The sequence below is a fragment of the Lonchura striata genome, chromosome 2 (genome assembly GCF_050655825.1).
Source record: "Lonchura striata isolate lonStrDom1 chromosome 2, ASM5065582v1, whole genome shotgun sequence".
NCBI classification, from domain to species: Eukaryota; Metazoa; Chordata; class Aves; order Passeriformes; family Estrildidae; genus Lonchura; species Lonchura striata.
Window position 1 is genome coordinate 101,663,170 of NC_140704.1, and position 25,123 is coordinate 101,688,292.

The window sequence follows — 25,123 nt, forward strand, 5'->3', positions numbered from 1 at the left end:
TTCCATAGTTGGATGTAGCAGTATAACCTAAATAAAGAGCAATATATGAATAATTTTTTTGAAAAGGATGTTTTAACATTCAGGGTAACCATGGATACAGGAAACAGCTGGTCATTAAAAGCTCATAGAACTGAACACCTCCAGCAGTAGCCCAAATTTTTATTGCAACCCAGCATTTTCAAACAAAATTCCATCTGCTGACATGAATATAGAGGTCTCCTATGTGGTTTGGAACTTTTCCAATATCTGCAGATTCTTTCAAAAGTACACTCAGACCTTACTAAATTGTCTGCCAATTTGAGTATATTAATTAACACTTTCTTCGTTTGTTAAATGCATAAGCCTTCATTTATCCTAAGAAGGAAGCACCACAAAAACAAAGAAAGAAAAAAGAATATTACAATTAAGAGCTCAATTGCTTACTTGTGGTATCCACTTTTTGCAATGTAGCTGGCAGAACTGACATTAAAAAAACCTTAGATAGCCAGCTGATCTGCTTTTTCATTTTGGGTCAAATGTGGGTCAAATAACTGAAAGGATATTTAGAAATTGAGTAAATGTTAAATATTTTGTATTTAGCCCATTGCTAACTATCTCCTTCTTTCTCCAAAAACAATTAAGAAGAGAGTATATAGGCACAATATGAATATGCACAATTAGCTTGCCCTCATGAAAGTCCTTCTGCAGGAGCATGAGATTTTTTTACTTTCAGAAATGATGCTGCCTGCCTGTATTTTGTCTGAACACTGCTACGTCCATCTGACCATAAACCCAGGATTTTAGATTTGAAACATAGATGCAGAATAGAAAACTGAAAAAAAAAATCATCTTAACTGTTGTGAACTGCAAATCAATGTTCTGAAAGCAAATCAAAATTTAGTGCATCTTCCCTTAATCTATCCATTTAACATCACTGAAACCCAACTGTTAATGTCATCTAAATACTTTTCAAATGTCTAGACTGAATTTGCAGGTTTTCTTTTGCTTCTTTCTCTTTAATCCAGGCACTGTTGTAGCTTTTGAATCTAATTTAGCAAAACACTAAACTCAAAATTAATTGACTGATTTTCAAATATCCTAAGCATATTTTTGCTTTGATGTTGATTATAGTGCAAAGTAACATCCAGGAATATTTGAAGCTGTTGTCTATATATGTACATGTTTCACTTTTAAAAATTTTTAACTTCAAAGAGTAGCATTCTGCTTCTCATGCTTGAAATAAAAGTTGTCAGATCTTATGGCATGTTTTATTACATATCATTGTGATGCTCTAGGCTATACATGTCCTAGCTACCTTGAAATTCTTCCACTGAAATGTTATATGACAGTTTATGGACAACAGGGCATTACACATATATTTTCCTTTTAATGACAGACAAGGACATTTCTTTATCTTAATGTATTTTCCCTGTTCCTGTGCCACTGACAACAAAGCATTCACAAGACTGAAAATGCAATACAGTGCAGAGATGATTAAGAAATAAGTCACATATAACTTTTACACAGGACTGTAATTTGAACCCAATGAAATCTCTGCAATGAAAACTGGTAATGGATTAATATTTTTGTTTGGTTCGTTTTGGGTTTTTTGTTTGTTTGTTTTTGATATATTAACAATCAATGTATAACCATTGTTTGTTTTTTTTTTTTTAAGGAGTCATCAAAAAACTTCTAATTGAGCATGAGCAGTTTTCCAAGCTCCAAGGCCTTCTGTACCTTCAGACATGGCTGATGGACTGAGGTAGGTACTCTTAGTTACAAGAACAAAAATGAATCTTGAAGAAGAAGTGACTATAGTGTGTCAGGTTTCTCAAAGGCCTAACCTTGTGGGCCAAAATCTTGCATTTATATTTGTGAAAATAGTTCTGATTTTATTCATGTGTATACATAAGTATAGTGACAACATTTAATAAAATAGAGGAAAAGCTTTTAATGAGAGGGTTGATATTACGGCTTAGAAACCATTCTGATTCAGAAGACTCTTTTCAAATAGTACTGAGCTTTTTTTTAAGTATTCTGGTTCTTTTCTAGGCAAAGACAGTAGAAGATGATGACTGGCATCCTGAATTATTTTTTATTGGTTAATATGGCATTTCTTCCAAGATAATTCAAAAGCCTTTCATAATTCGCCATAAACTACAATTATTGAAAACATGTCCTACTGAAATTGAAACTAAAATGTTGGATATATGAAAAAAAACCCATCAGTTTTGTTTGTTAAACTGTCATGAAGTCATATACACTAAATTGGTTTTAAAAATACTGATTTTATGGAATGATACTCAATCCTAATTGAGTGTATTCTCATTAATCAGACTATATGTGTTACTCTGCATTACATAAGACAAATTTTCATCACAGGAAATATGATTCAGATATGCACAATGTCCCATATAAAAAATATGACTTGAAATACTAATTTAAATGGGAAAAAAACACATTTCTGTTCAACTTTCATTCCACTAGTTGCTAAAGAGAAATAATTTGTAAAAAATAATTTACCTGAAACAAAGAACACGTAAAAAAAAAAGAAATGTTATTGAACAAGCTGTTCTTCAGTACTTCCAGATCTCTTCTTTTATTCTTATGGCTCTGTACAAACATGACACATTTTTATTGTTTCTATGAACGTATTGTATTTCTGACTGTTATCAGTCATGGCAGAAACTGCTCTTGATGCTTGATTACCTTTAAAAAAGGACAAAATATTCTACCAACTTTTGACAGGTCAATGACTTTGTTTGAATTTACCAGACCACTCAGAAGTGCACAGGCAAAGAGAGTAACAGCTCTGCTTAATATATATATATATATATATATATATATATATATGTTTCACTATAAGGAATACTACCGCTTCAGACAACTTGGAGCATGAGGCAAAAATAAAATATTCATTTGGATGATCTTTTTGAACTAGTCTGTCTACAAATAGAAGGCACAGAGGTCTCATTAAGTTTTTCACTAGAGGTAGCAGTTTTGCCTGGCTTCATTTCCAAGTAAAACCAGCCTCATTTTTATGTTTTGACTAGACATGAATAGGTCCCTAGAAACAGAGCATAAAATAAAAATTCATGACTATGCAATAATTAGACGGATCATTTCTGTACACAAGTATTAATAACTTTTTCTTCTCATGTCACTTGTACAAATCCTAGAACTAATACGTTACTCATTGTTTTTACAAGGGAACTAAATCTTGATAATACAATTAATTGTCAGAGTTTAACAAAATTAACGTGACAACCACCTCAGTAACTATGTGAAGAAAGCAATTTTCCACAAGAAACAAGGAAACTGATGATGATCACCAATAACAATAATAATAAAATAATTCTTGTTCTTGAGAATCAAAACCAATAAGCAGGCAAGTTCTGAATGGGAAAGAGAAAGGAAACATTTGTACTATTTTACAGCTTTCTCAGAAGAGTGAAACTTAAGCCTGGGCAACCTAGACTTAAAGAAAATAAATGTTTTTTTAAGAACCATTCACAGCAGTGTTAGGGAAGTCATCAGTTATCACAGTATGGTATTCACCAGATTCAAAATGAAAGAACCAGGAAACAAACTCCGTGTAAAGCCTTTGATGGCTTCCAGCTTGTCTAGATGTAATGGACAAGTTTTCTGTTTAAAAGTTCAAATGCTCTTCATTTCTTACAATAATTCCTAACAAGTAGTATGATTCACCTGCCTCTCCAGCCATACATGAATATTTCTGGCAATAACTGGTGGTCTAGTGACAATGGTGAAGGGAGATACTAAACATTGTCTTTTCTTCGTGAGTTTGCAGTGTATAAGAAAGTTCCTCCTACACACAATGCAAAATTTTATACAAAATAGACCAAATAGCTTATGTCATCCAAAGGATGCCTGATTCATTTACTGCAAGTTCTATTCACAAGAGGATAAAATCATGAACTTATCTGGGAGGATCTAACTATTATTACATATGGCTTATTTTGAACAAAAGCATAGTCCCTAAGAAATAATAAAACATGTCCCAGCCAGATGCTTTAGTCACAGGAAAGAAGTCAAGGGACTAAAACTCTCTAAAAGAGAAGTAATTAAGAAAGCTACAGGTATGTAATTGTCTTTTCTAATTATGACCTCTGTAAACCTTGAAGATATCCTGTGATTTTCTGAGCAGTTTCAGATAAATGGGTTCAATGTGAATACAACATATAATTTAATTCCTTACTATGGTGAATCTTTTTCTGGAAGGAAAGAAATGTAGCCATTCTTAATATCTCCATGAGATTATATGTCAAACCTCACAACTTTATATCGTTTGCTTCAACTAAATGTAAATGTTAAACCAGAAGAGTTTTGGTGGGCAAATACTTTGCAATTTGCAATGATGGATGATATTAAGAGGCTAAGAAATAAACAAGCATCTAAATACAAACAAACTGGAAAAGCTGATAAGTATTCCAATTTAACAGATTTCAAATCACTTGAAATGTTTATTTGAACTATAAGCATTTAAATCCAAAAATTTCATTACACTTTTATATGAACACAGAAGGATGAGAACACAGGAATCTCCCTTTTGCTGAATTCAACTAAAAACTAAGGTTATGTCCACAGCTAATAGTGAAATCTAAATAGTAAACACCTTAAAACAGTATAATTAACCCAATATTTGGCACAAATCTGCACTTTTAAGTAAAAGTTCTTTTTTGATACTTATGACAGAGAGTAGAGATGGAGGAGGAGTGGAAAATCTTCAAGGACTCTGAAAAGGATATTTCTATTGTAACATTAACAGGTATGAGAACAAGGCTCTCACTAAATCTATAATTAGTTCTAGTAGGATTTGAAATCATAACTACTTTTGAAAGTACTTTGCTTGCCTATGCTTACATGCATAAATTTTTCCTCACACAGAGATATTAATTTTCTGTACATGATTTATTCTGGTTATTGTTTTGCTATCTTTAGGCTAGAACTTGCAGCAGAATTTTCTTGTTTTGCATCTGCTGTTCTTAATCACAATTATGAAAAGAGTGAAGCAAGTCATTAGCAATGCATTTTGGAACATAATAGTACTTTGTTATAAAAAGAGTTTTTTCGTGTTTTGTTTTCTTTTGCTTTGTTTCATTTATTTGCTTGTTTGTTTGAGTGGTTTTGTTTGAGAGGGTTCACATGAAATAAATGTTGTTTGATGGCAAAATGATTTATTTATATTACACTACAAAGCACACCATCCTTAATTCATTTTGCTTGCAGGACTGGAAGTGGTGGCTCTTACACTGGCAATACATTTCACATTATATAAACAGTTGCCAGGCATGCTTTAATATATTAGAACTGTAACAATCTAAATGTACTCTTAAGATTCTCAAAACCTGTATTGTGGTTTGTTTTTTTTCAGAGAGATTCTTAGCATGTTGCTTTGTTATAAATAAAAAATATTGGTTTAACTATAGAAAAGTATCATCTATGAATGCATAAAAAACTCAAACAGGTTCCTCAAATATTAAAACTGTTTAGCAATGAAGAGGATGAAAAATACTGAACTGAACTGAAACTCTACATAACTGTAGTTATGTAGAAGGTAATTACACAATTTGGAAGGAGGCCAGAGAAACACAAGACAAATTCTTCCATCTGTTGCAGTCATACCATCTCAGTAAAACCAACGGGCAGAGTTTGGCTCAACACCAATTAAACCCTTTGAGCCATGGGAAATAATCACTGCAAGTGGTCAGTACCTTGGCCCTGTGCCTCTTTTGGAGGATTAGACATTCAATAGATTATCTTTAAACAACAGACTCATAGAAACCCTCCCCGTCTTCTAAACAGTAAGAATCTTGAATTACCACCAAAATTACTTAAAACATGACCTGTCAGGCTGGAGATGTTGGAGAGTAGAATCTGGTATCACATATGAAATGGACTATATTTTCTATCGTAATAGTTTTTTTAATAATTAAAATTATGAAAGAAAAGTAACCTGTAATTTCTAAGTTGTTTTTGTCCCATGGTTGGTAGTTGGTTGAAATGGTACATTGCAAAACATGAGTGTGTCAGAAGAGATCTGATTCGAGACATGCAATTATCTCAATTTTCAAGGCTGTCAGTTTTAAGTACAGACAAGTGACTCTCTTGATATCATGATGCCTCAATGGCAGAACTAGAATGAGAATTCAAGGTTTCTGAGTCTTAATTCAGTGATTCATCATCTGTTACATGACAGTGACCTCCACGACCTAAAATATCTCTTCGAAGTTTTTATGACATTTATCTAAAACAAAATTTAATAAAATATTTGATTAATCTTACTTTCAGTATCTCTCTAAAGTTTCTTCTCCTTCTTAAATTATTTCTCTATTACTCCCTCCAGTGAATTCATACCAGTTTTGAAGGCCTGATGGTTTAAGAGTAGGGCAATAAATTTTAATTCTACGCAGACAAAAGTGGCCTTTTTTATGGGAAGGAAGTTTGCAAGAAGGATGGCCTTGCTTTATCCATACAACAACTGCTTTGTTATAAATGTTCATTCATGTTACCATAAAGACAAATTCTAAATTGTATATGTAGAGCCGTGCATTATTATTACACACATCTAAATATTGTTTGTTACTGAAATAAAGAAGAAGTTTGACAAACTGTATGCCACACTGACCATACCTTCAAATTATCTACCTTAGTGCAATGTTGAACAGAAAATAAATGCATTGAGCCTTTTATTTATTTTTTTTGGCTAGTATTTGTCTTAAAATGTACAAGGTATAAAGTTGTAATAGCCTTCAAGTCAGTTAAAGTTAAAAATGTAAATCTGCAAGAATTTTGCTGTTTGATCCTAGTAGGCTTATTTGACAGTATTGATCTAAATTATGATGCATTATATCCTTAAGTATGAAAGATAATTTTACTTATTTTCAGGGCAAGGAGTTATAAACAGAAATAGTGCCAATCTAGCTTTTCACTTGTAACAAGATATGACTCTAGAATGCAGACAATTTATTGGTACTATTCCAGGTATAGATATCCTTTATTTTTTTCTTATTTTGCAAGAATAGTATTGATCTCTATTGAACTTTGTGAACGGCCAGATATTCAGCTAACAGAATTATTTATAAAAATTATATCCACTGCGTAATGCCTAAGATCACTCAATCACTTCTTATGTTTAGATATAATATTTTAAATTATTTTCACTCTATTAAAATAATGTACGTGCAGAGCAAGTTCCTGCTGAACTTGTTATGCAGTCTCTGTCACTTGGAAACTTGAAGAAAAAACTTAGATCTGTTGGGCTGAGAACTTTGTTTCCTTTAAAATAAATGCTAGCATGATACTGTACATTTAATTTTTCCTCAGAATTCATCAGCTTCCCCAGCCATATCTGTGCTAGAGATAATTTTGAAAGACATGGATCTGTTATCATGTCTGTTCTTCATCAGAACAGCTCACAATCTTATAAATCTGACGGGACAATTTTCCCACATTTGCATGGTATAATAGTGTAGTCTATGATCCTAATAAAAACAAAAAAATAATAATTTTTAAATATTTTAGTGTTATATAAAATTTCAAGTTTTAAAATTTTATTTATTTACTTCATTCCTTTCATAGGTTTTCTCACTTAAAAGAAAAAGCTACATTTTTTCCAAGTGATTAATCAGTTACTTAGCCATCTGAATTTTTCCTCTTTGCATGATGCAGACCAAAATTATTAATCTTTACTATATCTTTGCCTTATTTGGACTCACAAAATCTAGTAACCAAACTGTAATCAAGACAAAAATCTGAAAAATTATGAGTCTTGACTCTGTCTAACAGGAGTTTCATTATCTCATTTGCAATTGGAAGCTTCAGGGCTTCATTCACCTTGAATGACTTCGCAGAAAAAAACCTGCAGTGCAAAAACCATCCAAAAAAATCCTGAACAAATGAAGACCTACAGGTATATATTTCTCATGCAATACACTCTTTTTTTGCATTTTTTTTAATATGAAGATCACTTGTATATGAATATGCAGGATGTACCTCTCCAGCTCAGATCTTAGTATTCACAAAATTAACCCAATAGGTTCAACAGGTTCTCCCTGCTAGCCAAGCATGTGTTCCTCTCTTAGTGTCCATGCTGACCACACCCACTTCTTGTCCTTGCCTGAAAGCTATTTGCTCTGTCACATTTCCAGGGATAAAAATGAGGCTGGCAGGCCTGTAATTCTCTGTGTCCTTTCTTGCCCTTCCTGAAAACAGGAGTGCCATTTCCTGAAGATAGGAGATAGTCCAGTCCTGAAGCATCTTTCTCAACCACTACTGCTACAAAGACAAACCACTACAAAGACAATCAAGTGGCCTTGGCAATGACAATAATCTGCTCCCTCTGATGTGGATGAATCCCATCAGAGCCCAGAGGCTTATGCATGTCCAGTTTTCTTATGTATGTTCAGTTTTCTGATCTGATCCATTTCCAGCATGTGTACATTTTTGTTGCTCCAGATTTTGCCCTGATATTCTTAAAAACTGATCTTGCTAGTAAAGTCTGAGGTGAAGACATCATTCAAGATCATGGCCTTTTCCACATCCTTTGTCACTGGGGCCCCCAACCCATTCAAATTCTACTTAGTTTTTGTTTTGTCTGCTACGTACTAATAGAAGCCCTTCTTGCTGTTCTTGTGATCCCTGGCCTGATTAAATGACACTTGGGTCTTGTCTTTCCCAGCTGTATCTCCTCGTGCTGAGTCAATGTCTCTGTATCCCTCCCAAATTACCTGGCCTTACTTCCACTCTGTAGAATTCATTTTTTGCATTTGAGTGTTACCAGGAGCTCCTTGTTCACCCATGCAGGCCTCCTAGGATTTTGACCCAATTTGCTGCTCAATGGGGTGGACCACTCTAGAGGTCAGACAAAATCACTGAATATTAATTAACCAGCCAATTTTGGGATGATTGAAGTTCCTATAAGGACCGGGATCTGCGAATAGGAGGCTGCTTCTAATGTGTGTAGAAGTCAGTATCCACTTGTTCATCTAGCATCCCCAGAGCAAGATTTTAGCCAATCTCCTTTTCTATCCAGGGATTTAATGCTCCTGTTCTGTTGCTTCTTAGTTCGTAGAGTACTCCTTTCTTCTCTATTCCTGACCATTCCAACTACAACTTTGCAAGTGTAGAGAGTCTATTTTTTCACTGGGATTAAATACAGTAAACATAATAATTAAGCATATTTCCAGTACTTGGAAGACTTTAGTATTTCAACTACTTCTGTGAAGCACAAATCTCACTGCATCTGTAAATGAAGATTACTGTCCGAAAGTACAGGAAAAAGGCTTAACATCACTCTTGACTTTTTCATTCTTAATTTTTTTTTGCATTTGGTTGGGGTTTTTTGCTTAAAGTGAACATAAAATCTGGTAACATGAGGAGTTTTAGAAAACTAAATACCGTTCTAAAGTCACTATATGAGTAAAATACCCCATTTACTCATTCACAAAACAGATTACAAGACACCTTATAGAGTAGAGCCTGCTCACAAAAGAAATAAGTTAATGGAGCAGTATCCTACAATGCCCTAACAAAGTTAAAAAATATAACTGTTTCTGATTTTATTTATTTGAAAGAAGAAAACTATACATCAAAATTCTCTTTGCTTCCAACCACATTACAATCAGCATTAAGTTGTTTGGGGCAGAAAACATTCCCTTTGTTTATAAGTAATTGGTATTGTTTACACCTTATTCATCGTGCATACTCCAGTCGTCTGTATTTTTATACAGCAAAAATTTTTGGATGCAAATATTTAAAGGAGTATCTTTTTATTGTATCTCTTGAGAAAAATTTCCTTTTCCTAACTCATCATAAAGAATTTAGTCTAAAACCACATTATAGGATTTAAACATTTACAGCCATAGGAAAAAAGAAAACACAGTCCATTGCACAGGAATATACTATAATAATGAGCTATTACTGTATTGGAAACAAGGTAATATCACTATTTGCAGCAATATCTACAGCTGTACATAAACATAATTTCACATACAAAACTTGACTGCTACATATTTTTAGCATGCATTGTAAAATTTATTTGACTTGAGAATAACAAATCTAAAGAAAAAATGAACCTTTATCCTTGAAATTGTAGACTTTACTATCAACTCACTGCCAATGGTGTCTGGAATCACACTTACTTGCCTTGACCACTTTAATGATGCATGTCCTAAAAGATGCACAAAATAATGAGAAAATCTGAAAGTACATCACATTGTTGCATTAATCTACATAAATCAGATTGAATATTAACTGCATGTCAAATATTCCTTCAAAACCTGCTAGGTTATGGTATGGGTATATAAATGTACTCCTGAGAGGAGGCAGTGAAAATTAATATGTATCACATAGTAAAATGAGAAGAAGCAGAGTCAGAAAAACTAAGATATTTTCATTTTTCTATGAGTATCAGAATACAAATAATCATATGGCACATTTAATCTGAATACACAAGATAATTTCCTGACAATGAAACAGAAAACAACAGACTACTTTTGTGGTGTGTTAGACATACTGCCTGTACCATTAAGTACAATTCTTCTGTGCAATGTATATTAAGTGAAAATATGTTTTGGCTAAGGGCTATCTAAAGAAAATTACATTAGTATTAGTTTTATCCCTTTATTCCTGCCACTCAGATTTAAAGTGAAAACAGGATCTTCATGCTTTTTGCTAAATCACTGATAAATGGCTGTGTTAGGGAAAAGAACGTAAATAAATGTGATACTTTAAAAATACAAGTTCTCTCTCCTTTTATACAGTTTTTGGTTTTTTTTTTTTTAAGCAATGTAGGAAAATATATTCTTCCAGTACTGTAGGCATTTTTTCTGTGTTTTACTTATTACTCCAGAAAGATCAGAGAGAAGGTTTTTGCTGAGGATCAAGGTAGGTATGTAATTATTCCTTCTATAAACCCTTTCCTGACACTTCTAGGAAATGTGTCAATTAATATCAGAATCAAAAAGTCATGGAAGTGCTGAGGTTGGAAGGTACCTCAGGAGAAGGTCTAGTACAGAGGTCCCCAAACACTTTTGATTAGGTAGCCTTATCACAAAAATATGTTTGAGCAGGCATGCAAAATATATGTGTCCTCATTAATGAAAATTCTACTGTGCTTTATTGATGCTGTGCAGACACTATAATAAAGAATATATAAAAAGTATAAAGACAGGGTTCCTAATGCATTCTGCAGTTGGAGTCTTTTCCTTGGAAAGGTATCCCTACTGAATGCAGTGATCCTTCTTCTGCTACTCAGAGTTTTAAAGGACTTGGAACAGGTGACAGCTAAAGTCATGAGCAGTTGCATCTGTGTCCCTAAAGTGCAAGCAGCCTGTGGGGTCTCCACTGTTGAAACGGTGGAGAGGTTCACATTAAGGCTAAGGAAGATCATGAAAAACCAAGCAATGAGGCAAGTTTAGTTCTTCCAGATTAAGTGAGACAATTGAAGCTTTTACAGAGAAATATACAGCAAGGATTTGATCTTAAAACAGACAAAAAAAAAAAAAAAAAAAAAAAAAAAAAAAAAAAAAAAAGCCAAACTAAACCAAACACCCAAATCCAAAATACTCAAAACAAGCCTAAAAATCCTTTCACTGTCCACCATTCCATATTTTCCTAATTCCTACCATTTCCTATGTTTTCTTTTCCTATCTTTTTCTCTTTGCATGGATCTGGTCTTTGTGTAGATTTGACTGTCAGAAATTCAATCACAGGAAATGAAAAACCTAACAAAAGCTCAAGTCAAAATGGCACATCTTCAGGATAAGGGAAGAATTTCTTTATTTTACTTCACCTGAGCTTTTATGCATTATGGTTTTTTTTACAAGGGTCATATTGTTTGATAAGAAAATGTTTATTCCTACACACTTCTACACAAGAAAGAAAAGCTCAAGGTTAACAGTAAGGAGAGGCCTTCTTTACACTGAATCAGGATTATCATTACACAAAGGACTCTTATAGGTTTCAAAATAAAGCTTGTGATTCACCTCTCCCTGTCCCTTTCCATGAATTCAGAGGAGAGCAAACACAGAACTTGCACACACTTACAGATGAAGAGTGATCCTTGAAATGAAGTGCATTCTCAGCCATTTTGCAGAAAATAAAAGGCAGCTGCTTCCACGGTCTTACTAAGGACACTTACCCAAAACAACAGCAACACAAGAAACTTTTACTCTGAAACTGGTGCAAGAGCATTTATTAAGACAGATTATTTTCAGAAATAGGACAGATGCGCAAGAAGGAGGAGAAATACCTTGCACATACAGAATTAAAGATTCATTTCTTTCACATAATTTTCATTTGAGGGAAATATAAAATTATGTATTCATGAAGATCTTATACCTGCATTTAAAAAAATGCTAAATAATTATTTAAAATTAAAGTTAATTAACAAAAGTGCCTTACTTCTGCCCAATACCATTTTCTAGGAAACTAACTAGTTTTATGCTCTTCTTGATAACCATTTTGATTTATAACTCCTTCAGTTCTTCTCAAAATAAATAATCATGAGACTTGAGGAAAAATCAGCTTATTTTTATTTATAATAGCATGACTGCTGAAACTTACTTAAATATATTTTCAAAAGCATTAATACTTTACCTTAAAACCATGCCATGTTTTACAGATTAACCTGTCATGGTCTCAATGACTTACACAAATACAGACATTTCAAATTTTATACATAGATGCACACTGAGACAGGAAAACAAATATATGTATAGAGGAAAGATAGAGAAAGAAGAGTATCAGCAATGGATTAATCTAAATTCAGATACAAGCCCTGATTAATTTCCAATAAATATATAAATTTTCCAAACCTTGCCAGCCAGGTGCTTCTGATAAAATAATATACTACTAGTAACTTCTACTTTGATGTGCCTCAGCTTTTAAATATTTAACTCCCTAATATTTCCTGAGAATTATCAATATTTTTGCTTGAGTTTCAAGCTATTCTATTACATATCAGTTTTCCTAGTTTTTCATGATCCTTCATTTTTGTTGTAAGCATGCTGTAGATTTTGGAGCAACTTTTAACTAAGAACAGCAAACAAACACAACTGGAACTCCAAGATCTTATCTAGAGCTATGCCTAGGAATCTGACTACTGCTGGGAAAAAAAAGCATTATGATATTTCCAGTATGTAGGGACAAAGATATTGTATAATGATACATTGTAGGTTGTTATTCTTTTTGATTTGCATTTGTCCACATTTGCTATATCTAAGATAAGATTTTCAGAGATATATACTTTTTAAAGAATTACAAATAATATTCATGCTTTTTTATGTTAATAAAATGAATTTATATTTACAAGTACATTTGTTATTTGAAATGTAAGCAGTGACAGAGGCTGTTAAAAAAAATTAAAATAACCCCACTGTGACACTGTTATTATTATCTTGTGCTGTCCTACCAATCATGTGTACAATCTACTATTTCCTCCTGAGCACTAATGTGATATATTTACATTGAGACAATACCATCCCTCCCTTGTGATAGTTGTTGGCACTTGGTCAGAAATAATTATTTTATTGTATATGGAAAAAAGACAGTGTGGTTAATTTAATGCTTTTAGTTTGTAGAGGCAGTTAATGGAACAAGCTTTAAAATAATTTAAAAAAAGCAATGTAGCCTATAAATATGCAAAAGTGACTTAAGAGCAAAGGCTCTGTTTTTAGTCACATTGGTGTTTGGTACCATTAGACCAAAAACGTGCAGTACTATTACACTCTGGTGAGAGCAAACAGAAAAAGTGAATGCTATCCTAAGCAACATAGAACATAAATAAAATGGAATTTGACTGAAGGCAAAATTTGAAGAAACCTGCCCCATCATCTGCAAAGTTGAACTATTCTTGACTACCATAGTGTTAATTTCTCTTAGTACTGAAAAAAGTCACATTAGTGATTATGTGAAAGAAATGGTCCATATTTCCCATCTCCACCATCTATTACTGTAATTTTCAGCTCCTGTACTTCACAAGTGGTCAACAATACGTCAGAATGACATTTATAATGACTGAATTAAATAAAATTTTTTTTGAGCTTTTAAGTAGTGAACTAAAAATTTCTAGACCTTGAACACTCATATCTCATCCACTATATTGATGTTGTATGTGTGACTTGTTAGATAACAGAAGTTTTCAGAAAGACATCTACTTTAGGATGAAATGAACTGTATCTTAGAATAGCCCATTCTACTAAATTAAGTTAAATGAGTTTCATTATTTGTATCCAAAGTTATATTTGAAGTCTGAGCTGCATTCATGTAGGCAGAAAAGTTGGAGACTGAAAGAAAGACAAAATTGATGTTTCTATTCAATTAAAAGTAACTGAGAAATACTATCATTGTAGTAAATAGTTATTACATAGTAAATGGCTTTTTAAAATGCAGTCTATTTTTCACCTACCTGTTACCAGCTCACATCCAGAAGACCAAGATTACACAACTCTCCTTTTCAGCTACAGTGTAACAATATTCACCCTCTTTTAGACACCAGACACCTATCAGTAATATTAATTATCTACAAACCTAAGTTAGAATTCTTCTGTAATTTAGTATTAACAGTGCTTAATTCCCTCCCTTCCCTCACACAGATAAATATATATAAACAATATTGTCTGGAGAAGTGGCTTGGAATACTCTAAGAACATTGAAATAGGTTACTGAATCTATGACTCTCAAAGCTGACAAGATTTCCTCCAAATACTTGAAAATGCTTATATCTGATTCTCTGACAGAACCAGAGCACTTTAGAGATAACAGTGTCTGTAAAAAGTTATGTAAAAGCAAAGAGTAAAAATTGATTAAACAAAAAACTAATATGCAAAGTTTGTCTGTGAATTCTGAATAATAAAAGATGATTTTAAAAATTGGTTTTGTTACCTTACATGTCTATATTTTACTTGCGGCACATTTGCATTCCATAGCAATTGATGCAAGAATATCGCCTAGATGAGGATAGCTGTCTTTATTTAAATGGGGACCTAGAAATTAATGCTACATAGAGTCTTTGAATGCCATGAGGCCTTCAAGGGTCACCAGGAATCACCAAAATATCAATCCCAGATCACGAATTCTCGGAAAAGCAGAAAAATGTGCACCAAAGAAAAAAGAAGAATTTCCTTATTATCTGGAGCACAGTGTTTGCTTTTCGGGTGACTGAATAAAAATATATTTTTCTGATGGTGAGCTCTCCTTCTTAAGTCAAGGTGATAAGTGAAGAAATAGGCAAAGCTTAATATTGGCATGCAGTGACACCAATTTATCCGCACTAGAGCATTTCAGTTCTGCAAACACATGGCAAACTAATCTCAAAAGTCACAGGTGAAGGAAGAAAGAGAAATGATTTCTCAACATGACATGTATCTAACTTTGAATCGCAAAATCACAGCAAGAACACCTTCTGATCTGTTCAATGCCACAAGTTTTGCCAACATTTCATGCAACGCCAAGTGTACTGCATGGTCAAGGCACACCAAGTAACTGGAGAAATATTCTTTTACTGTGTTCCTTTGTTTCACACGTGTGGGATTCAATTACAGAAAACTAGATCGTGATAATGAGCCATCATGATAGCCTTAGATCTGGTATCCCCTAATATTTCTTAAAACCTTCTGTCAAAGTATGCTATCTTTTTACATAAAGTATTGAAGCAGTGAAAAATACCAAGAATTTTATCCTTTTTACCTACCAGAGGAGCCAGCACAAAAGGAATCTAACTATAGATAAGCCATGAAATGCTCAGTGCCAATATGTAAAAAATCCAAAACCTTAGAAGAAACAAATATTTGCTTGAAAAAAAAAAATTAAAAACAGCAACAACAAAACCAACAGGACAGCAGCAAAAAAAAAATGAATGCTATTTGCACTTATCTCTATCAAAACTCTTCATGACACAGCTCAGGGTCACGAAGAACTCTGTCTGGGAATGCATGAATGCACATTCTGCCCTGAAATGTCAAGAGATCTGAACACAACTATCTATCTCTGTCATTAAGAAAGAGAATACACTTACAGATCAATGGGAGCCACTCCCTGATTTATGAATCTCATATCCCTCCTAATTCTTCTCATAAACATCATGAATCCATATGGTGTCCAAGTGTTACATTCTGTATTTGATTTAGGTTAAAGATATTTAAATGTTTGTGTGCATGTGTGTGTCCACACAGTGAGCAAGAGCAGAAGCTATGTGGGAGTAAACCACACAGTCTGTATTATGGTATTCACATACCACAATATCATAATTTCATTTGTGCAATTCTTTCTAAATTCAAATCTGTACACAGATACATTCTCCTGAAATTGAAATCAATTAGTAAAACATGTTAAAAATCAGGATCAGTAGCTCAGCTCTAGTGTATTTAGACATAATATTTGGAAAGATTACTACTCCTGGCTTTCCCATCTTCTGTATTCTATCCCATTACAAAATTTAAAGACAGATGTTTGACTCCAAAATAAAATTGGTAATGAATTTGGTAAGAAATTAAATTTTTATGCTAATTTTTGAGCTTAATGTATTGAGGCAAAAGTGCTAATTTCTCTCAGACCACTTGTACTACAGATAAAGACCCTGGTATATTGAGCTAACAGAGCTTCACTGAAGAACATGGGCACACTTCCAAATCCTATATGCACTATCCCTGTTACAGTTGAGATCCAGCTGTCTGACTCTTTGCAATGGTCAGAATAGTCATTAAGACATTTTCTTTAAGTGACATATGACCATGAGTGTAATGCCTTTTCCTTGCCATATTCCATAAGAATACCCCAAGATGTCTGGTAAGAGGAAAAATAAAAAGATAGTCCATTTATTGAAATTATTTGCTGGCACATTTTCATAGCACATTAGTGTGATTTTCACATATTTTTCTCAGGATTCCTGTGATTTTTACCACATCTGCTGTGACCCAGTACTGCTCTCAGCAAGATTTTAGTCATGACTGTTGAGGTCAATTGAAAGGAAGTGTCCTGTTGTCACTCCCCTGAGAAATGTACACTATCTGAACTTTATTTCTGGAATTGCCTGCTAGACCAGCCTCAAGAGTGACACAATTTTTATTGCATCAATACTACGACACCATACCTTGCCTAGGTTCCAGAATGTCATCATGGTGACATTAATTTAAAAGCCTGCTGTTAAATATCTTGTGTATAGAGGATACAATCTGCCCACACAAGAATGTCAGTTCAAATCCAGTACCTATTAGCCTTAGAATTCATACTTTTCTGCCTAAAGTAGGAGCTTTTAACTAATGCACCTAAAATGCATTAGTTAGTAAAATATTGGTCACATGTTCAGTCATATTGCACCAGCAGAAAATATTTATTTAATCTGTCACCATTTTATATGCAGATGAAAAAGAAATGGCTATATTTTCCATCAAATTTACTGTCTCCTTGAGTTACAATGCTGCAAGATTTTGGTGCATTACAGCTGCAGATGAAAAAAAAAATGTGACCAAAAAAAATCATTAACCCTTCAGAAACAGAACAAAATTTTAAGACCTTCCCCCTACTCCAAACTCTGCCAAGAACATAAAATTTCTTCAGTTTTTCCTGATAACCAATATCACCAGTTGGTTTCCAGAAAGTTTTCTGAAAGACATCACTTACTTCACACCCACTACCTGGTGAATTATTTAAGAGGGTCAACAAAGTGGCTCTAAAGTGACTAGCATGGTACTTGTCTGCTTCACAGTAGAACCAATACTTCTGAATCCTTAAACAAAACTCCTTAGGGAAAGAATCTGCAGCAATTTGTACTTAAGGCGTCAGTGCCCTGTGGATGATCTGAAGGGCTCATACGCCCTGCTAAGTTTGCTGGGCAATGGCTCTATCAAATAATTAGTGAGTGGCAGGGGCTGGGGTCGGTGGTGCATGGAGTGGTGGAAGTGCAAGATGGGGCAACTCATTGCTAGCTTAAGATAGTGAGACCAGGCCTAGGAGGCCCTGTGGGATTTGGAATATAACTCATTTTACTCTCAAAGGTAATGTGATAGCAGAGAGTAGGGATTGTGGATATTGGAGACATATCTCTACCTATTGACATCCCACTCTGGTAAAGAGTGAGGTATTGCAGAATTTCCTAAGTGTCACTGCTGCTAGTGTTTCCCAAGTATGGAAAGCATTACCCAGCCAACCAGTGATGGCTGAACATAAAAATATGATGAACAGGAAGTCCTGCCTGAACACAAGGAAGAACTTGACTATTGGTCAAGCACAGGAACCGACTGCCCAGAAACATTGTGGAGTCTCCCTCACAGGAGATATTCAAGACATATCTGGATCCAATTTTGTGCCACGTGCTCTAGGATGACCCTGACTGAGAAGGAAGATCTGACCAGATGAAGCAACTGTGCCCCCTTCCAACCTTACCCCTTCTGAGATTCTGTAACGGTTCAAGAGAAAGTGTCCAATCAGCTTTCCTACTGGCTGTTTCAGCAACCAATTAGACATTAAGAAGTTCTTAATTAGAAGTTTTCCATCCTTCACATTCCATTGTTCCTTGTGATTATAAATTCAATGCATACAGAAACTTTAATAAAACCAAGCAGCTCAAACTTACTTTTTTTTATTAGCTTCTCTAACACTTCATATCTTACAAAATAGGGATCTGACTTTTAGAATATTTCCATGTTCATTGAGCTGTAATATTTTAAGACATGGGGTTTATTACTTTACTTCAATAAATGATTGCCTAATACCCAAAGAGGCCATACAGAAAGTACCCAAGCTAATATAGTGATAGTCGACAAACACTTCTCTTTTTTTGCCTGAAAGACAGATAGTAAATGGATTTTTCTATATTAGTATCCTGAGATCATCCTCTCTGGACAAAATTAACTGTTGATAATAATATTTCAGCTACTCACTTTTTCACTTTTAAACGAAATGTTTTTCAAGTTTCACTTTGTGTTGGAACTCAAAATGTCTCTCAGACATTTTTAGAGGTTCCAGGCCTTGGTCAGAAGCATTTTAGACCCTGGCAGGCAGCTGGAAACAGCTGTGATTTTGAGTTTGAGCCATGGAATGAGTTACCAACTTTGAAGGTGGAACAAGCAGTCACAAAGGGTTAGATAGTATAGTAAAAGTAGTTACAAAACAGAGGGGAAATTTTTTTAGTATTTTACAGGGGGGTTTAGCACCTGCACAAGGGGGTTTTTATTTTGCACATGGGGGTCAGAAGTTCTAAGATGGAGAAAAGTGGGCCGATCCTGTTCTTCCTCCTTCTTCTTCTTTGCCTCCATGTTCTTGGTGATGCTGGCACTCACAGATTGGTTTAGAGTAGAAAAGCACTTTGTAATATAGGTAGTAGGTATTGGGGGAAAACTGTAAACATGTAATACGTAATATATCATATAAAAGATAGCAGCAGCCCTTGGTGGGGAGAGAGAGAAAAAGACAGCAGATAGAGAGGATGTCAGTGTGTGTGTGTGCCTCTGCCTGGGTCGCTGACCAAGCAGCCACAGCCCAAGAAGACAATCTTTTAGATAACTCACAATAAACTGCCTTGAGAACGAACAACAAGAGGCTGCAGAGTTTTTCCTTGGAAGCACGGGTTGGAGGAGAGACTTTACCACCACACGAGACCCCAGACCAAGCCCAGGGATCTCACAACTTTGAGTTAAATAAATTATTGATCTATTTAATCTTGAACAGTTTAATTTACTGCTTTGATCTTTATGATATTTCATTGAATGTCACAAGAATATGTATATACTCTTTAGCAAATAAAATTTTTTAATTCACTCTCTATTTTAATTTTGATGTGGATTCCAACATGTAGCCTCAACATTGATTTTATACAGTGGACTAATCAGAAGAAAATTCTTATAATAATAAATGTTCAAGAGCGAAATTTTCCTGTTCAGACTGAAAATTTTCTGTATGCAAAAGACAGAGGAGAGTAGTGAAAAAATAATATACAGAATCTGGAAATTAAAATAGTGATTGATAAGAGGAGAAGGAGAAGATCTTGAATATCCAAGTAACTTGATGAAGGTGAAGCAAGGAGAAGAAAAAGGAACATAAAAACAGTGACTGTAGTTCTAAATATCAGATGTCAAAGGATATTTGAAAATGCTGAAGAATAAAACTGTATTTCATGGCACCATGTACCTCTGGGTAGCAAGCAGGGAAACAGAGTCTCATGGGATAGGAAATGTGATGATCTGAAGGATCATGGATATTTTATTGGAGGCAGAAGAGGAAGAAGGTTGTTACTAAACTGGAGGGACAATGGAATTGTGTAATGAGATCGTACTTCCATTAGAGACAATAAATTCTGCATCTATTAAATCTTATTTTATCACACTAAGGAAAGGTTGAACAGGCATATCCTTTGGAAAGCAGGAAAGGTAAGAAATGAGTGGCTGTAACACTGCTCATGTTATATTCTTTGTGGTTTTTGAAACACAGTAACTTCTCTCACACTCTGATGCCTTGCATGTAACACCATGATGTGAGGTTAGGTCTTTAGGAAGACATTTGCTGATGTAGCAATTAATCACAAAAGCTTTTATAACCATTTTCTGTCCTTATGTTTGGCTAGTTACAGTACACACACCCATCAAATTGCACAAATCAGTTTTCCTTTAGTTTTCTAAAGTACAACATAAAATATTACATAGTACATTACACATAAAAGTTTAACATAATATCATGGAAGTTCTGAGTAGAGAGAAATTAATGGCTTTATCAAACTAGTTAATACAGAAAATATGTTTGTTTTAGAGGAAAATAAAAGCACAGAAATATTTCCGTCACTGTTATAAATTTTCATCAGTTTATTAAATCTTTTATTATGCCTAGAGATTCCCCAGCAATCTGAAATGAAATGGCCTACCTCTGAGGTGCTATTAGAATAAGAATAACTTACAGAATAAGCTTTACAAGACACGTAGAATCAATCATTTTTACTATTATAACCAAGAAAAATTCCCATTAGAAACTATGCTGCACTTACTAGCATCTATTTAAAATTTTTATATACTTGGTGCACCCAACATAGCAGCACTGTGTCTCCAATTACTTTTGTAAATCTAATTGATTTAATAAATTCACACTTAAATTGCTATTCAATTACTAACTATTCTCTCCAGCAATTTTACAATCTTGAGCATATAGCAGAACAAGAACATAATTAAAAGGCTTATTCATTAAAGAAATTCTTCTGTGCTGGTAGAGTACCTGGGTTTTTTCTCAAGATATTGAAGCTATGGTACTTCTCTGTACAAAGGTTAACATGGAAAATTGGACCACTTTAAATGTTTGGTACTAAGGAGACATGCCTTGTCATGTAGTGAATATGGAGAATTTGTATGTACCTCATATGATCAAACTATACAGAAATATTCCTAATGTTTATTAAGTATGTATCTGTTGTCAACTAGATTTATATACATTTTTCTGATTTTTTTAAAAAATAACTTGCAATTTCAAAAAGCCACCAGCTTTCATATAATTACACATATGAATGATGCATAACTAAAATCAGCCTGAAAACTTCATTTCCATGTATGCACACAGAGATGAAAGGCAAAGATACTCACAGCCAATCATGTGACATAGGAAATTGCTCTAAATCCAAACAAACCAGGGGACAACCACGAGAGAGGTCACAACACAATGAAGAAATATTAGTATGAAAGTATGTAGAGGTACTGAATATTAGTATTTTAAGTTTGTCCTCAGAACTATGGACCCACAATACTAGAGCCCGTATGAGAAATTATTTTTTCTCATAACAAGTTAAAAAAGTAGGAAAATATAATCTGTTTTGATTGATGAGAAATTTGAAGCAGGGAACTACTACCTATCTTATTCAAGTCTGTACAAAACCGAGCATACAGCACAGATCAATTAATCTTTAGGACAGTGTTTTGATCAAGACAGCCATATCCTCTTTTACTATATATATCAAGAAACTGGTTTCAGCTTGAAGCCACAATTAATCTTGCTAAAGTGAGATGTTACTCCTCTGAGCCCAGACAGATTGTCTTTTCCCCACAAGCAAACAGTCTGCTTGCTCTGCATTTCCAGCTTCCTACTTGGCATGGCTTAGAGTGATTTCCCAAAAAGCTCTACTACCTAGAGTAAATGTGGAGAGGGAATACTGCCACTACTTGTGCCAGGGGGCAAAACAAAGTATTCCAAAGAACAGCTTGACTCTGCTACTAGGCAGTGGATAAGTTAATTCAGCTTTCCGCCCACCTTTGTGTGGCAGCACCTTTGCTCTTTTCAAGAGCATTTTTCTATGTATTATGTGTTGTGCTCTTATAGGTGTCCTTATAAATTAAAAGACAGGACAATGCCTTCAGCTTTTGACTTTCTGTATTTTCTTATAACACTTAAAGAATTCAGCTAGATTCAGAAAGAGTGAATTAAAACAAACCTACATATGAAATATAACTTTGTCCTCTTAATATACAAAAAGTTACACTCATAAATTTCCATATGCCCTGAACTAGAGTACTCAGCCTCTTAAATATGATAAATAGAAAAGAAAATCAACTCAAAAATAATTCTACAAATTTACAATTGTATTCTCTCCAATTTAATAATGAAATACAAACTAATAAAAAATTACAGAAGTTTGTTTACAGCTCTCCAAAGACATTGCAACTCTCTAAGGTAGCATATATTAATTCTCTAATTAGCATATATCCTAGTTTGTTAAGCTAGGAAAAATAAAAAGTAAAGGAAATTTAGCTTTTGGCTGAATAAAACTGCTTAAGAGTATTAAGACCTCTCTGGTTTTGAATCACTTCACAAACTATACAGACACTTACAAGAAGTCTGGATTTTAGGCTAGTAACAGATTTAATGGTATAGTATCTAATCCAGGATTTTGGCCAGAATTGTGTGTTTGAATCATACTTGACGTCTGCACAAATCTTTTTTATCATAAATCTACTTTGGAAAATGATGGGTTCTGGAGTTCCATATGTACTATGAGGAGAAGGTTTAGTTACTTTGACATTATCAGTTACTTTGACATTTTGATGTACCAGCATTATTTTTTCCCAGACCAAACAAATTAAACTTTTAGTGTTCTTATCTGACTGTTGGAAAAATCTTGCAAAAGGATTACCAAAGCTATTAGGAATAATGGATCCATTCTACAAAATTTTATCTGTATTGTACCCAAGCATCACCTTTTTGCATCTGAAGAGCTTGAAATGAAATTTGGTCTACCTGTAGATGCAATAGCGTTTATCAGAATTTTCTTTTTTTCTTGAAGTTCTTTATTGGTAATGCAATAATACAATCAACATGCAATCATATATTTTTTAATAAAACTTCAGAAATGCAGGCAAAAAACCAGAAGTATGCTGGCATTCTTGCATGAAATCTTTTTTCCAGAAAAAAAATCCAAAATATTTTGTATCACAATTTAGTGATTTTTAATTTTTTTTTTTTGCTTATCCAAGAAAGATGGGCTTACTATCTGGAATAAAACCTGATGTCATCTACATTTCCAAAATATATTTTTGGCACCATTGTCTCAACAACCCTTTACAAAACAGCAAATGAATATTGCAAAATATTAAGAAGGAATATCTTTAGAAAAACATTCTGAAAACACTAATATATTCTTCATCTCTGACATATTTCATCCTCTTTTCCTACCTTCATGAACAAAAAGTTATTTAGGTTTTGTGAAGATGACAAATTCCTGGTTCGAATAAGTAAAAAACTGAGGGAATTATAAAATCCTGAAAGAGCTACTCACAATTTTTCATTTTGAAATAGGGAACTGAAACTTATATACAGAATAGGAATGCAGTTTCTTATCAAAAAGAACCATTTAGCTAGGACTCAAACTGCTAAGTCATTTTAGGTCAAAGCAAAACATTTTAATCATCACTCAACAAATTGATTAGCAGTCAGGAGTGACTGAGAAACTCAGTGATCTTTTTGCCTGAAACACCGTTTAGTAATTGGACTCCCTCTTATTTTACAAATCTCATCAATCATGAGAACCATGGTGCAATCTCATTTTCATTTCTTCTCACATAAGAAGTATTGCACCGTATATTCCACTGAGCTTCTGCCAAGTAAACCTGACCATATGCAGACATAAAAGCAGCAGCAGAAAAGAGCAAGATATAAACCAATAGCCAGAGCCTGAATATCCAACAATCCACACTTCAAGCCTTTTTTTAGCCTCTGCTTACCCCATTGAGAAAGGACAGATCACCAAATCCAAGGAAAAATACCCACTGTTAAGTTTGAGGTTGATCAAGTGCAAAGCTCAGCCTTTCTGAAGTTACTGATTGCTGCTGCAGTTTGCAGTTTTGTCAGCAGTACTTCATATTTGATTTTTTCTACAGTAATCATGGAAATGGGGGTGGTAGAGCAGCATGGTACCATTTATCTTCTTTCAGGATAGCCACTGTTAGCTAATCAGCAGTAGCCCTGCTGCTCTTTGTCAATAATCAGAAACGTAGTTGGGACCAAACTGCCTGAGACACCTGTTAGTAGGGCAATACTTCAGCTTTCCAAAACTCTAACAATTTTATCTTTCATTTTTCTAATCAACAGTTTGTTATAGGACTACTTGAATGTCACTTGAAAATGTTGGCACTCTCTGAACTGTATCTAAGCTAAATACCACAGGAAGATGATGTCACTAGTCTCTCTACATTTTTTTTTTTAATTACTGTTATATAAAAATTGATAGATTCCCCATGTTCTTTGTTTTTAGCAGCTGTACTTTGGTATAGAATATTCCAAAACATGAACAATATATTCCTAATATTCACAATAGATCAGATTAATTTCCAACTGTGGTGTTCCACAGTTTTTCTGAAAAATAACAAATATTCAGAATGTGGAAAAATTCATTTACTGATATTAATTCAAAGACTCGTTTAATATTTCAGCTTCATTTCCATTTGTTTAAATTTGAATTGTTGCCACTTTATCAAGGTTTTTATATTCTCAGCATGATTAATATGCAGAAACCAAATGAACTGTGTATTTGTTAAAATTTAAAACCTGCAGATTTGCAACTTTATCAATACTTCAATTATTTTTATAACTCACTTGATGTAAAGATTGTTTTCAAATCAAAACAAGGAAAATAAGCAAACATCTTTGCAAATAAGAT

At 33.9% G+C, this 25,123-nt stretch overlaps 1 protein-coding gene across 10 annotated transcripts in view; it reads right to left on the bottom strand.

Moving 5' to 3' along the window:
- CCDC102B (coiled-coil domain containing 102B) overlaps window positions 1-25,123 on the bottom strand; it is a 142,443-nt gene that overhangs the window by 50,366 nt on the left and 66,954 nt on the right. The window lies entirely within an intron of this gene.